Here is an 11,894-nt window from a genome sequence, read left to right as displayed (position 1 = left end):
TTGGACTTCGTCCCTCCGTCCTGGGCCCCCTCGCGCCGCCCCTGTTCTGGTTTTTCTTTCTTTTGGCCGTCGGGTGCCGGCCTTTGGAGGGGGGGGTACTGTCAGGGTTCCTGGGTTGGTGACCCAGTGCTTTCCGTTTTGTTCATGTTCAGTTTATTTTGCCACTTCCGGTTTCATTTCCTGTTTGTTCCTGTCACCTCGTCTCGTGCCATTAGCCAGATTATGTTCTGCTGTGTACTCACCGGTCTCTCATTATCATCCTCATCAGTCTGTGTATTTAAGTCTTCTGTTTCCATTCGTTCTTTGTCGTGTCATTGATGATGTTCGTGTGATGTTGTCCTCCCCGTGTTCTCTCAGTCAGTCAGCCATTCAGTGTTCCAGCCAGTCAGTATCCGTTCACCCTCTGTTCCTCCACTCCTTATAATAAACATCCACCAGTCTTCACCTACCTGTGAGTCCTGCGTTTGGGTTCCTTCTTCCTCGCCTCCACACAACGCCTGACACTTGTTCTCGATGGATTGAACATTGGCTAGCAGGATACTGGGCATGGGTGCGCGGTGTGCGCGAGCCCGTAGCCTGTTCCTGATGCCGGCTCGTTTACCTCGAGGCCGTCGCTTAGGGTCGCGTCCTTTGTTGTCTCTCAGGATCTCCTTTGGCCAGGTTGGCTCCGGAGTTAAACATGGTGAAATGTTCGTGTATTGTAGACCAATAGAAACCAAAGTGTCTCTACTGTAGCGAATTTGTTTGTTTTGCATGATGCCCATGCAAGATTATGGCAGATATAGCAAAAAGTGATGAAAAACTGCAGAAAGTGGAGAAGTTGGGGCAGAGCATCCAGCACGGCAACCGACCTCACCAGCGCCATTTTAATCAATCATTTGGAGGTGTAGGCAGGGGTGTCGCTGCCCTAAAAGAAAAAATACATGTCAAATTTTGATGTGAAGTATTGAGAGCAGTTTCTGTGTTGTATTGTTGTTGTTGTTGTTGTTTTGTGTAACAGAAATTTGATCTGTAACAATGTTGAAAACTGATTCTAATCCTTATGTTTCCAAAAAAAAAAAAAACCTTTTGAAATTCATATCAGCTATGCCACTGGCAGACATGCTGTATCCTGTTTCAAAAACAAACACACAAAAAAAAAACAGGGAGATGTTGTGTTGTTGCTTTCACTTGGTACTTATTGTCCCTTTGGGTTTGCCATAATGGCAGCGGGTTGGTGGGATTAAGGAAGTGGGAGGTGTATGTTGGAGATGAATACAGAGTGAGTGGTAATAAAGAAAATGGTGACTAATGAAGCAGTTTAAGAAGACGTTTTATTATAAGAGATAAGAGCAGAGCATTACATAGTGTCCTTACGGTACTTGAGTGGAAAAAAACTAAAGAGGAAACAACCTGAGAACCACAAGGAAAGATGAAAAGGCTATAAACTGCAGCACAGTCTCATAAATTTCTGATAATATCAAGCAAACAACCAAATAAAAAGTTAAAAGCCATTTGGGGGTAACATTTTTTTTTCTTAACCTCTTAAGCCCCAGCCTACCTGATCTCCTGCTTTTTTCCCCCGTATCAGGGGGCGTTGGGGCTTAAGAGGTTAAAACAATATCTTATATATATATTTATATATATATAAAATCTTTGGGGGAAAAAAAACAGGTTGATCAGGACCTGACAATAATGTGTGAAATGTTGCATGTGTGTCTGTTATGATTATCTGGGTCTCACACAAAGACCAAAATCACTCCTCTTCAGAAGTTACCTCGATCATTTACCTTTGATCATTCTAGAATATGGACCCTGGAGACGCCCAGTTCCATCTGAATTTATACTGAAAGTCATGTCTCTACTCAGAATACTCAGGACCTACACTGTGATCAATCTATTAACTGGCAAGGCTGGTACCGCATGTTTCTGGGGAGCTCCAATGCTCGTATTCCCGAGAGGTGTATAGACTCAAACAGGTGTGGAACCCATGCTCCTCTGTGGATAACACAACCTCATCCCTCACAGCCAGGTGAAACTGTAAATCGCACTGTGTGCAACAACTGGTCTGACAGCTGCTGCCAGGTTCCGTCACACACCATCCAAGTCAAACTATGCTATGGAAACTACTACGTCTACAAACTTGAGAGGCCATCTGCGTGCCACCTGTAACAAATTAATCTTTTTCATCCTGCTGCTAAATTCAACTGTTCAGAAGAAAAATGCTCTCAGCCTTACCGCAGTACTCTCACTTATTCATTTATGTATTATTTATGTATACCTCTACAGCCAATCAGGTCAGGCTCACTTCTACAACAGCAGTGAGCAACAGTGCAGCAGTGGAGGGGCGCATCCGCCTGGTTGGAGGAAACAGCTCGTGTTCTGGCAGGGTGGAGATCTTCCACAGTGGGCAGTGGGGGATGGTGTGATGCTTTATGGGACCTAGTGGATGCTCAGGTGGTGTGTAGACAGCTGGGCTGCAGCAGGGTTGTCTCAGCACCAGCAAATGCTCAGTTTGGTCAGGGCACCGGACCCATCTGGTTGGATGGTGTCAGTTGCTCAGGCAGTGAATCAAATCTCACTCATATCCTCATACTTAGGATATGGATCTCACAACTGTGCACACTCTGAGGACGCTGGTGTCATCTGTGAAGGTAAATTTGTGCAGCTGCAGACACTGAAGTCCCACTGCTTGATTATATGTCCAGGATGTTTAGCTGACAGGTTTGCAGTCAACAATTATGATAGCTTTGATTTATGACTCTCAGGTATCTGTGCTTTGATTTTTTTTCTTATTCAGTTTAACATGAAACAATGCAAGTTCAGCAGATCTCTTCAGATTCAGATAATAAATAAATAACAAATAAATAAATAATAGATAACAAATAAAAATATATTTCAGCTTTGTGATACACTTGCTTGTGGTTCGGGTCCAATTTTGTAGAGTCTAATGACATGCAGTTTCATAAACATGTATTCTCCCCCAAAGAATGACACCTGAAAACTTTGTGTTAAATTAACTTTTCTTTTCCCTTTTTAGGTGACGCCTGATGTCAAAGTGAAACACACTGCAGTGCTTCGTGCCCTTCCTGTATACCTGCGGGAGGAGGACCCAGAATTCTTTAAGACATGTAATGTGTGTGTATTTTTGCATTACTTAAATTCTGCCAGTGAGATAAAACACCATGTTTTTTTAAAAAAATACAATTTAATACCGTAGCAGCTACCAAATTGTACAAGCAAAATACCCTCTCTTTAGAAAACCCTCACACACACACACACGCACACAGGGTCAGGAGCAGGGCACAGGCGTATCACAGCACTTCGGCTATGCTGCAGGTGGCTTAAAAACAAGACTGAAGTCAAGATTTAGTTTATTTTTGAGATAAAGTCATAAAATAAAAAAATACTTTTTTTTAGAAAAATAACAAACATACTAATTATGTAATGCAAGAAGCTAACACGTTAATGTACATTTTTCAAAAAAGTAGAGTACCCTAACTCGTTACAAAGTAACCCACTACACTGCTGAATGTTTTGCTAGAATTCAGTTCTTGCTTGTAACATTCTCTCAAACCAACCTTACTTATTGATACTGTGTCTATTCCAGGCGGACACATTGGATGAGTCAACCCCCATTGACACTCCAGTTGCCCTTCTCACAGTGGTTACCGACGGCGCTTCCCAGACCAGTTCTGTCCATTTTACTTCCTCAAGCATGGCCGTTGTGGTGTTTATTTGTACCCATTTTAAAAAATTGTTTTTCATTTCTTTTTCAAACAAAAGTGATTAGTATTTGACTTTTTGTTTTGAATTTTTGTGTATTTTCAGAAAGATGCAATTAGGACTGATGTTGTCCTTTGTGATTTTATAAAAAGATAAATGTTCTACACTGAATTTATAAGGCTCACTTTATGGTGCCCATGTCCATGTTAGTGGTTTTATAAAAACATTTGTGATGTTTTTACATTTCCATAAAAAAATGTTAAATAAACAAAATGTAAAGTAAATGAATTTCTGTAATTTTTTTAGTAGTCTAAACTCAAACATTTAAAAATAAATATTTTTTAATTAATAATCATATAATTTGCGTTTAGGTTGTAATATAATTGCATTGTGCTGGATCAAAATAGTAAACTACAAAAAACACAAAAAATATTAAAATTAAAGTATATAGTTTTTAAGTAAAGCTCAATTAATAAAATACAAAATCTAATTTTTAAGTTAACAATAAATACAAATTTTGAGTACCCCCATACTTAGATGAGTTTGTGTACTTAAATCTTTTGAGGTAATCAGTTTCCACAAATGTTTTAAGTTCAGTCAATTTATTCAGGTTTACAGTGTAGTATCTAAAATGAGTATAAACATGCGAAGCATATGAATACTCTGGGCCGACTTAGAGCGCTGGTATTTTTGCTACTATTAATAATCCTCGGTCTTTCCTAAATTCCAAACAGTAACTAAGATTTATAAGCTGTTTGAAAGAGTGACACTGAAAATCATTCCATTATGTTTAGTCCTCAGTCTTTGATAAATAATTCATATTTCAGGTTTTCAAACTGACAACATAAAAATACTCCGTTCTTGTAGCAAAAGAGTTCCCAGTAGTTCAGTTCTTTGGCATTTTTAGCCTACCTAACTGCCTATCGATCATGCTGCCTTTTTCACTTGCCCTATAATCAGCTGATTTCACTACTCTGTTGGAGGAAAATAGTGGCGCCGACTACAGTGCGGATATGGACATTATTAAAGGATGAAGTTAAATCATCCTGCTCACACAACTTTGGCTCTTTACTAGTACTTGCACAGATTGCATGCTAACGCTAAGCTAGCCAAGAACCCAGAGTGACACTAAAGTCAGATGTTTGATGTTAAAACTCGTGATTCTAAATTGAGTATTGGGGTAAATGTGAATAGTTGTCTCTCTGTGTTAACCTCCACCTTTACTCCTATGCCTGTTAGGCTGTCAGAATTCCTCTCTCCTGACCAACACGCCAGAACTCCCTGAGTCTGCAAGAATGTCAGGCTATGGTGGACCAATCAGGACATTTCACTGGCTCAAATTAAATTAAATTAAATTAATCACATAAAGAAAGTTAAAAACACAGACTCATTGGATGATAGGCAGTTTTTTTAATATACATTTTCTCAGCCCTTCTCAGTTTGAGTGAAACAAACTGGTAACGCTTCAGCATACCAAGACATTTTAGACAATTTCATAATGATAAACAATGGATTGCATTTATATAGCGCTTTTCGAGACCCTCAAAGCACTTAACAATTCCACTATTCATTCACACTCTGGTGGAGGCTACAGTTGTAGCCACAGCAGACCTGGGGCAGATTGACAGAAGCGAGGCTGCCATATTGTCATATAGACCCTCAAAACCAAAGATGGCGCCAGTGTTTGCGGCAAGCCGTCTCCTCGAGTTTTGTCTACTGTCTGCTATCCTATTTTCTCTGTGTTATCCTGATGCCTTTGCGCTTCTTACCTATGATCGTCAAACTCTTCTGAATCTCCAGCCATTGACTCACCAAACGCCTGGTTTCAAGTGGCAATCAGGGAACTTTTTCTCAACTTCGACGGATATCTCTGATCATTTACGCCGCTTCCCAGCTACCCTTCCACCTAGGAAACGTCATAGGCGACGGGGTAAACGGAGGGGTATTCGTGTTCAACTCAAGGCTTACTTAAACTCACTTGATGCGACCAGCTACCACGTATTTGTAAACACTCTATCTTCTTCTCATGCTCTCTGGGGCCGCTTCTGCTATAGATTGCCCTGCCATCGCTGGATAAGTCCTGTTGAACACTATGCTCACCTAGACTCCCCGACCGAGTGCCCACTGGTTCGGAGCTGGGTGCGGCTTTCCAGAGGTGGTGTGAACTACAGCAATCTTCGCTTGCTGAGATCTGTTCCAACTAACAACAACCCGACTACACTTCGGATGGCTTTGCTAAATGTTAGATCACTGGCAAACAAGACTTTTATTTTAAACGACCTTTTCGTCTCAACTGGGCTGGATTTTCTTTATCTGACGGAAACCTGGCTTCGTCCTGAGGAATCTTCTGCTTTTTCAGAACTTCTTCCCCCAGATTGTGCCTTTGCTAGCTCTCCTAGGATCTCTGGCAGAGGTGGAGGATTAGCTTCGATTTTTAAACACAAATTTCGATGCCGGGAACTACCACCCGTCTCTTTCACCAGCTTCGAGGTGCAGCTACTGGAACTGAACAGTGCTCCCCCAATTCTTTGTGCTGTGGTGTATCGACCCCCGAAATCTGTTAAGGATTTTATTTTTCAGTTTTCTGAACTACTAGGGAGCCTGTTTTTACGCTACGATCGTGTTTTAATTGTTGGGGATTTTAATATACATGTCTGTTGTGAGGCAAGCACACTAACAAAGGATTTCCTTGCCCTTGTTGACACTTTTAATCTTACGCAATGGGTAAGTGAACCAACGCATTTAAAAGGTCATTTGCTTGACCTAGTTTTGTCCTACGGTCTGGATATTTGTATAACGGATATCAAGGACTCTGGGATCTCTGATCATTCTGTGGTTATGTTTAATGTTATGCTACGACATATGGAGCTTAACTGCCAGGGTCCATTACGCCAGATGCGCTCGATTAATTCTGAAACCATTACCAACTTCTCTACTCTTTTCGCCAACTCTGCGCTCCCCGACTCCGTCTGTCTTGTGGATTTATCAACTGATGAGCTTACCAACCTTTTTAATTCCACATGTTCTTCTATTCTGGACACTATGGCTCCACATAAGACTAAGCGTACTAAGTCGTCATGCAACCCTGGCTGAATGAAACTACCCGTGCTCTCAGGCGCGAATGCCGTCGTGCTGAGAGGAAGTATAAAAAGGATAAGCTCGTAGTGTCAGTGGAAATCTTCCATAATTGTCTGTCAAAATATCAGAAGACCGTCAAAGCTGCTAAATCTGCCTACTTATCAGGTCTTATTTCGACCAATTGTCACAAACCCCACGCTCTTTTTACGATTTTTAACTCCGTGATTAATCCTCGTGCTACAGCACACAAGGGAGTTTCTCCGGCTCTTTGGCCCCCGTTTTTATCGGTAGTTCCACATCAAGTTTCAGTTTCTAAATGCTCTGCTGTCTTTCAGCAGTTTGAGCCTGTGACTCTTTCTGATATAAAGGAAATAATTGACCACTTAACAATCTCCAATTCCCCACATGATATTCTCCCTGCCCGTATTTTTAAGGAAGCGTTGAATACTATTGGGTCTTGTATTTTATTAATTTTGAATGCATCATTGTCTTCGGGCTGTGTACCGTCTGCCTTCAAGTATGCTGTTGTTCAACCCGTTATTAAGAAGACTAATCTCGACCCCAGTGTTCTTTCAAATTATAGACCAATTTCTAAGCTTCCCTTTATGTCAAAGATCCTGGAAAAAGTGGTCTGTAAACAACTTCAGACCTTCCTAGATTCCAATGGTATTTCTGAAAAATTCCAGTCGGGCTTCAAGCCTCGACATAGTACTGAGACAGCTTTGCTAAGAGTTTTTAATGATCTCCTTTTAACCACCGACTCAGGTTGCTCTGTGGTTCTAGTCTTACTGGATCTGACTTCTGCGTTTGACACAGTAGATCATAACATTTTATTATCAAGGTTAGAGCAAGTAGTTGGCCTTAAGGGCACAGCCTTATCATGGTTTAAATCTTATCTTTCAGAGAGGTCACTCTCTATCACTATGGGGCAATATTCCTCCTCCTCGGCTCCTTTTCTCTGTGGTGTGCCCCAGGGGTCTGTTTTGGGCCCTATGCTATTCTCTCTCTACATGTTGCCCTTGGGATCTATTTTCCAAAGATATAATATTTCTTTCCATTGTTATGCCGATGACATTCAGATTTATTTCCCTTTGAGTTTGAATGTCACAGATCCATTGCATACATTGTTTAATTGTCTTCATGATGTGAGAACCTGGCTATCTCAAAACTCTCTAATATTGAATGACAGTAAAACTGAGGTTATTGTCTTTGACAGCCATATTCCATTGAACCAACTAACTGTTACCCTTGGCCCACTTGCTAGCTACCTCTCCAACGTTGTAAGAGACCTTGGGGTACTCCTGGATAGCTCTTTCAAATTAGAGAAACAAGTATCTACTGTGGTTAAATCCGGTTTCTATCAGCTACGTCAAATTTCTAAAGTTAAGCCTTTCCTCTCTTCGCATTGATTTTAAAATTCTTTTATTCACTTATAAAATCTTAAATAACACTGCCCCTAGCTATTTAACAGATCTTCTTCATTTGTATAACCCTGTAAAAGCACTAAGATCTTCTAACAAGATGCTCTTAATGCAACCTAAGTCTAGGTTGAAAACCAGAGGCGACCGTGCCTTTGCTATTGCAGCTCCTAGATTGTGGAACAACCTCCCTATTGCCATTCGCTCTTCTGAAACTGTTCAGTCTTTTAAATCTAGTTTAAAGACCCATCTTTTTACTCTGGCTTTCATGTAAGATAGTTTGATTAACATTTGGTTGGTTTCTATGTTTGTCTCGTCTTGCGTTGTATTTGTCTTATTTTATTTTATTTTTTATTTATTTATTCATTTTTTTAATTTGTGAAGCACTTTGATCAAAACTGTTGTTTTTAAATGTGCTATATAAATAAATTTTGATTGATTGATTGATATTGCACCATTGGCCTCTCTGGCCATCACCAGTAGGCGGTAGGTGAAGTGTCTTGCTAAAGGACACAACGACCAAGACAGACAGAGCAGGTGATCGAACCGGCAACATTCCAGTTCAATTCAAGTTATTTAACTCTCTGCCGATCTCTAATTCCCAAGTATTCCTTGCGAGAGCTTGTTAAGACATGTCAACACCATGCCACCACTATGAAATGTTTTCATCGATAAGAAGTTGTAGAGATATGAATGTTTACCCTTGCCCAAATGGTGTGCTTGTTGTCCATATTAGTGCACAGAGTACGTTGCTTGTGTGCGTTTGTCAGCTAAAACAATCACAACACCTCGTCTGAGCTGTAGCCTCTTTGCTGGCCTGCTCGTTTAAAGCATCATTTATGTGCTTCACCAGCAGAGGGTTTAAATTTGCATTACACACAGTTTTACAATAATAACTGGTAGGTTTGGCGCTTTTGATGGAATTGTAAGAAGGTTGCATGCAACACAGATGATATTATTTTTGCCACGTATATTAAGAAATCCACCCTTCATGCAACCAGTGGACACGTAAAGTAGATGACTGAACAACAGTGGTGTGAAAGAGTGTGCCTCAGGACAGTCGGTGAGGGCCTTTCAGGAATATCAAGCTATTATCATCGGGGGAAGTTCACTAGAGTATTCTGCGAGGATATGAGCAAATACAGATACTAGAGGACGATCTGACATGTCCTAGTGAACTGAAATTTAATTACATACTTAAATGCTAAGTATATTTCCAAAGAGTGAGCTTAAATTCCATTCTATAGGTTGTAACTGATTTTTTTTTTTAAGTAAAACATCAAAGGAAATGGTTGCATACAGATGTTTTCTCAATCAACCATATTGTAATTTTCACATGATGCAAGAACTTAAACTTATTTTGCTCATCTGACAAGACAAAGATGTGTCATACACAAAATGTTTTTTAAAAAAAAGATGGCATACATCAAATAACACATTTTACCATGCATCAATCTATTTAAAGAACCAAGCCTTGGAAAAAAAAAAAAAAAAAAAAAAAAAACATCAGAACGGTCACTCTTGACCTTGTCAGTGAGTATCAGCTTGACATTCAGCAGCTAGTCCATCTGGTCTGGGAGAGAACAACCGAAAAAGGCACACCAGAACAGAGAAGGCACCAGGAAAAAAAAACAAAAAACTCACTCACACACACACTGTGGCTCTTCTCAGACATGTAAAGAATGTCGTCCAACTGGAAACATCCAGCCTAACAGGATGCGATTTCCATGACTGGGCTAACCAGTATCACAAACAAGATTCCAATAACGGGTGTAACCAGTTAACTTAGCAAAAAGAGCTGAACTCAGTCCCTCATAATAAACAAACAAGGGAGTGTTCACCAGGCCGTGGCCTACATGTGATTCCACTTGTGTCATCTCCCTGTTGGTCCTAACAGCTATTGTGCATAGTTGAGTCATATTGGCTTGCGTCTCAGTTGGCCACCTCTCCCTCCCCTCCCATCTAGCTTCTAGCAACAATTACGAGGGGCGAATGTGAATAATTTTTTGTGCAGAATGGGAAGCACACTCCTTTGTTGACACATTACATTACAGAAGCAGCTGCCTTTCTTTATCCTCGATGTGAGTGGGCTCATAATGGAGAAGGTGAAACTGATGTTTCATACCAACAAAAAAATGACACAAGCAACCATTTATTGTGCTTGACTTGACGAGCACTGAAAGCCTTTACTTATGGCTTTGCTCAGGTTTCACAATGACAACACTGTAAAATGAGCTACAGTACAATGAAGGGGTCCTCAGCCGAAATGCAAGCTCGCCGACAAACAGACGGCTGTGTATAAACTTAAAAAAGGCACTAGCTCTTATGGTCAAAAGATATCATCTTTAATTCTCTATCGCTACTGCTACAGTGAAACAGAACTGCCTGCTTGACGAGACTGGGAACTACTCAAAGATTTATACAAGCTAAGAATGATGCCACTTGCCCGAGAAGCTTGTGAAGAACAATACCGCATACAAATGTGCACCTACCAAAGCCAAGTTAAAAAAAAAAAAAAAAAAGTGTAAATTGTTAAGACAGATTTTGGGAGGGACAAAAGCAAATCAATACAGAAACATCAATTTCTAGCCACAGATGTCATATAGTTCATTTCCTGTATTAGGTTTGTTTATGTTCAATTCATCTGCCTGTCTTTGTCATGAAATGTGAGATACAGTACAAAGATCCATTTGGTAATAGGTCAGTCCTTTTTCATGTGTTATTTTTCTCCAATTGGTCAGCTGATTTGATGGCGTCTGGACTGCTCACAGCACCGTGCAGCCACTTCTCTTCTTGCGCTTGCGGACCTGCAGTGCTGCTCTTGTGGCCCTCTCAAACACCTCCCGCACACCATCCTTCGTCTTGGCAGAACACTCCAAGTAGCCAAAAGCGCTGATCCTACCAGCCATGTCTCTGCCTTCTTCTGTCTTCACTGGCTCCTGCTTCATCTTGGCTAGCTCTCTCCGTGTATGCTCATCGTTCCTCAGGTCCTTCTTGTTCCCCACCAGGATGATGGGAACATTGGGACAGAAGTGCTTCACCTCAGGCGTCCACTTTCCACTGTCTGGGCTGTCAATGGAGAAGCACATCAGGATGACATCTGTATCGGGGCAAGAGAGAGGCCTCAACCTGTCGTAGTCTTCCTGGCCTGCGGTATCCCACAATGCCAACTCCACCTGTTTTCCGTCAACCTTGATGTCAGCGATGTAGTTCTCAAACACAGTAGGGACATAGACTTCGGGAAACTGATCTTTACTGAAAACAATGAGAAGACATGTTTTCCCACAAGCTCCGTCTCCAACAATCACCAGCTTCTTCCGAATGGCTGCCATTTCTGTCACCAGCCGGACGAGAGGTTTTAATTAATCTTAATCCCTGCTTGCTCCTTCCTCTTGATCGTGACACACACAGTTATAAGATGACCTTCCCAACCCCCTGAACCACAGTCGCCCTCATACTGCAAACCAGACCTTCTTGTCCAACATCAGTGTCTTATCGCACTTATCGGGGGGTTTATGAAGCCTACATTTGGGGCAAAGCAAACTGTCATTCCTGTCAGATTTCAATGTCTTTAATCAGCAGTGTGAACACACACAGAGCACACTAACATCATGAATCAAATTTAACACATTTTCACTCGGTGCTTTCGACTTTTCTCTTACTAACACAAATGTATTATGCACCTGTGTCCCA

The 11,894-nt window shown here is 41.1% G+C and overlaps 1 long non-coding RNA gene and 1 pseudogene across 1 annotated transcript; one reads left to right on the top strand and one right to left on the bottom strand.

The window, feature by feature from the left end:
* Positions 1 to 2,924: 2,924 nt before the first annotated feature.
* On the top strand, positions 2,925 to 3,989 carry LOC146490468 (uncharacterized). The gene is made up of 2 exons (XR_014872734.1): positions 2,925 to 3,115; positions 3,590 to 3,989. It is a non-coding gene; the product is annotated as an uncharacterized LOC146490468 (long non-coding RNA).
* Positions 3,990 to 10,713: 6,724 nt separating this feature from the next.
* LOC146490467 (rho-related GTP-binding protein RhoA-D pseudogene) lies at positions 10,714 to 11,637 on the bottom strand (annotated as a pseudogene).
* Positions 11,638 to 11,894: the final 257 nt, after the last annotated feature.

Source organism: Neolamprologus multifasciatus, unplaced genomic scaffold, assembly GCF_963576455.1.
Source record: "Neolamprologus multifasciatus unplaced genomic scaffold, fNeoMul1.2 chr03_unloc_4, whole genome shotgun sequence".
In the NCBI taxonomy this organism is placed as follows: Eukaryota; Metazoa; Chordata; class Actinopteri; order Cichliformes; family Cichlidae; genus Neolamprologus; species Neolamprologus multifasciatus.
This window is presented reverse-complemented; position numbering and strand designations above follow the sequence as displayed.